The sequence below is a fragment of the Hakea prostrata genome, chromosome 4 (assembly GCF_041222555.1).
Source record: "Hakea prostrata isolate BN-2017 chromosome 4, UWA_Hpros_2, whole genome shotgun sequence".
NCBI lineage: Eukaryota > Viridiplantae > Streptophyta > Magnoliopsida > Proteales > Proteaceae > Hakea > Hakea prostrata.
Window position 1 is genome coordinate 42,591,130 of NC_142603.1, and position 4,285 is coordinate 42,595,414.

Consider the following 4,285-nt stretch of genomic DNA (forward strand, 5'->3'; position numbering starts at 1 on the left):
AATTCTGTTTTCAGTAATAATAATAATAAAATATAGAAAATAAAGTAATACCTTTTTTTTTTTTTTGGTAATTGAAAATAAAGTAATACAACCTTCACAGAATACAGCATTTACGAGTTCCGAGAGGTCTACTTGCAGGTACGTCGACGATGATCAGACGAAGACATGTGAGACCACGTAACGAGTGACGTGAACTGTCAAATTGGATTTCTCTGTGTCTGTTACCTTTCAACTTGAGATTTCTAAAATCTTTGATACAATCAGATTCATGACCTGAATCCGTCATCACAATCGTCATCTTCACGTCATTCATCTCCTCTGCAAATCCCAATTACATCCATGAAACCTTCTATTTAAGCTCTTTTCAGGTTCTCCTATGTTCACACCAAGCCCTAGTTCTGAACATCCCTTAGTTCCAACACTCCAAGATCTTATATATTTCCTTAATCAAACGCTTTTGCACAAGCAAAGTTCGTACACAGATTTATCCCAACAATTTTTGCTATCCTGGACAGATAATCATCAATGGAGGAGCATCAGCCACACTTCCTCCTTGTAACATTCCCTGCTCAAGGCCACATCAACCCTGCTCTTCAGTTTGCCAAGCGCCTCATAAGAACAGGTGCCAAAGTCACCCTCACCACCACTGTTTCTGCACAAAAGCGTTTGTCGAATACTTCCTTTGTTCTCCCTCATGGCCTCAGCTTTGCTCCTTTCTCTGACGGTCATGATGATGGATTCAAATCCAGCGTTGACAACGTAGATGACTTCATGTCTGATTTCCAACGCCGTGGCTCTGAATCACTCACAGAGCTCATCTTTGAACTTAAAGTAGCTTCCCCAGTAACCTGCATAGTTTACACCCTGCTATTACCTTGGGCAGCTGATATTGCTCGAAAGCTACATATACCTTCAGCTCTTCTATGGATTCAACCGGCAACTGTGCTTGGCCTTTACTACTATTACTTCTATGGCTATGGTGATTTACTTTCCAATAGAAGTGCTGATCCTTCTTGTTCTATTGATCTCCCTGGGCTTCCATCTTTCACCAGTAGAGATGTTCCTTCCTTCTTCCTTCCATCAAACGCTTATGCTTTCGCCCTCAAGAGCTTCAAGGAGCAGTTTCAGATCTTGGAGCAAGAAAACAATCCAAGGGTCCTTGTGAACACCTTTGATGCCTTGGAACCAGAAGGACTCAAAGCTGTTGACAAGCTTAATTTGACTGCTATTGGGCCTTTGGTTCCTTCTGCCTACTTAGATGGCAAAGACCCATCTGATAAATCCTCTGGAGCAGATCTATTTAAGGTCTCAAAGGATTATATTGAATGGTTGGACTCAAAGCCAGAGTCTTCTGTGGTTTATGTTTCTTTTGGAAGCATTGCTGAGCTACCAAAGAGACAAATGGAAGCCGTTGCCAATGGGTTATTGCAGAGTCGCCGGCCGTTCTTGTGGGTCGTTCGACGGCCTGAAAATGATGCTGGGAATGAGCAAAACAAGATAATTGATCGGTTAGAAGAACTGAATCAAGAAGGGATGATTGTTCCTTGGTGTTCACAGGTGGAGGTTCTCTCTCACGCTTCTGTGGGGTGTTTTGTTACACATTGTGGGTGGAACTCTACACTGGAGAGTCTTGTAACTGGAGTTCCTGTGGTGGCATTTCCACAATGGACAGATCAACCCACCAATGCAAAGCTGATTCAAGATGTGTGGAAAACAGGAATTAGGGTTAGGGTTAATGAAGAAGATGAAGAAAAGATAGTAGAAAGTGAGGAGCTTGTGAAGTGTTTGGAAATGGTGATGGAAGGAGAGAGCGGAGAGGAGATGAGAAAGAACGCAAGACAATGGAAGGTTTTGGCTACAGAAGCTGCCAAAGAAGGTGGGTCTTCAGATAAGAATCTCAGAGAGTTTGTGAACGAGATGGAATGGGAGAGAAAGAGACTGTCTTGTAGTACTGCTGTGAGCAATGACTGATGTGAAGTCTGTCGACATTCCATGTCACAGAAATTAAGAGGAGAAATCCAACCAGAACTCCTATGTTCACTTTTCAGTTTTTCTGTATTAGTTTTCCTGTCAGTTCTTGTAACTCCTTTGTTAAGTCAGAAAGGAAATAATGTATATCTATTTTCCACCCCATGACTAAGTTTTCCAGTACAGAAGATCCGTGACTCAAATTTAGATAAGCTTTTCTTTCTTCCGTTTCTCTCTTTTTCAACTTATTTGAAATTTTATGCTTATTGCTAAAAAAATATTTGAAGTGTTAAAATAGAATGCGAAACTAGTGCCAAAGGTTTCCACACGAAATTTTTTAAGTATTGATGTCGACCCTAACCAATAGATATGATCAACTAAATTTAATACATCAGGCACATATTGATGCTAGTGTTTGGTATAGGTGGTACTTGATTTGAATACCTCACCTCATGCTGGAAACCTACGAATGTAGAACTTCAGTATAAATTTAATGCCTGATTCACATTTATCATGGACATTAGTTATCTTGTTTAGCTTATGATAAATGCATAGCATTATTTGAGCCATTTGTTGAATGTCTTGTTAACTTGATAGAAAGCTTGAATTGACATTGCGTTCTACATTTTAGACATGAAACGTGCATTTCATATTTCATGGTAGTTGTTTTTCTTTTGTTTTTTTTTTTTGGCTAAATACACCTATAAATAGAATCACTAGGGAAAAGAGCAGCATCTTTTTTTTGGTTTATCTAGTTACACACATTTTGTTATTCCTTTAATAAAATTGACCTTTTACTGAAAATAATAGAATCACTAGGCATGCAATTTATTCTTCCGCTTGGATCCATTTTATGATGAAATTACATACAAAAGTAGATTTTGAAGTTTTTTTTTTTTTATCAAATGTACATTATTATATAATTGAAGGTCAATTGATGTACTAAGGGCTTATTTGGTTACATAAATCTAGAGATTTGGAATTTTTAGATTCATGAATGCGAGATTTATACTAGTTCGGTTGTGAAAATTCCTGGATTCATGAAATCTAGAGATACATCTTTTACACTAAAAACTTGAATCTGTAGATTTATGGGTATGGGGTTGATGCGTCAAAAAACTGTTTTGCCATCGGACTCCTTGAAGTTTGCCAGAAAACAAAGTTAGGCGTGGGTCAACTGCATGGTCGGGTAGCCATCTCCAAAGGTTAAGTTAACAGTTGGAATACTACAGAGCTCTGGCTAGTTGTAGAACTTAATTGAATAATGATAATGGAGGGAAACAATTTAGATACCTTTGTTGTGTGCGAATTTTTAGTTTATATAGGGTTTACCTCTTGTTCTTGATCGTTGGATTCTTTCATGATCCTTATTGGTGGCCGTCCGATTATAGGGTTCTTCCCCTTCTTAATGAGTCGATGGTAGTTTCCATGTATGGCACGATCGCACATCTTGAATTTGACGGGAGCAAGTTTCTTTCTATAATCGTCGGGTTTCTTCGTGCTTACACTACTTACTGGTTCGACCCTTGAACTGGTCACGACCGAGATCCTTGACCCGACAGTGGTTGAACCCGGTCAGACCGGGATCCTTGTCCCGACAGTGGTTGAACCCGATTAGCTATTTATTTTGACCTTATCAGGGGTGAAATCTAGCTCTAGATTTCACTCCATATATAAAAGCACTAAACATTTGTGCCTTCACAAAAATCACGTCGATCAAAAAGTTTTTTAGAATGAATTCACATATTTCATTTCATAGATTCAAGTTAACCAAATAGTTAATTTTATAAATTATGAATCTAATGGATTTGAAATCTCTAGATATTTAAAATTTTCAGACTCATGTAACCAAACATGCCCTAGATCATTTGAGTTTTTTTTTTATGTAAAATTAATGGAGAATCCATAATCACTCCCCGGAAAAATATATCCAATAAGTTCTGATTTGATATATAAATAAATGTCGATGTCATGAATAGTGGTCGTCACTAGCTAGAATAGCAAAAGAGCAGATGCAATTATAGTGATTCTTTATGGTTGTTTATTCGAATTAATTTTTGCATTCAATTATTATCATTATTCTAATCATTAGACACTTAGATGCTCAATATACGGAAATGATTAGTTGATTACACAATATTTTCTACTATAATCGTTAAGGTTGTTCGACTTCCACACTTGACCCGTGGCCGTGGTCATTATTTTCAGCATCTCTTGGTGGGACTAGTACTATGCTTTCATTTGTTTCCTGAACTTAAAGATTATTGTGAGTATGGATCCAACAGTAGACCTTGGTCTAAGGGTGAAAAATCTCCAT

The 4,285-nt window shown here is 37.9% G+C and overlaps 1 pseudogene; it reads left to right on the forward strand.

Moving 5' to 3' along the window:
- Positions 1 to 293: 293 nt before the first annotated feature.
- On the forward strand, positions 294 to 2,160 carry LOC149018959 (phloretin 4'-O-glucosyltransferase pseudogene; annotated as a pseudogene).
- The last annotated feature ends 2,125 nt before the right edge of the window (positions 2,161 to 4,285 follow it).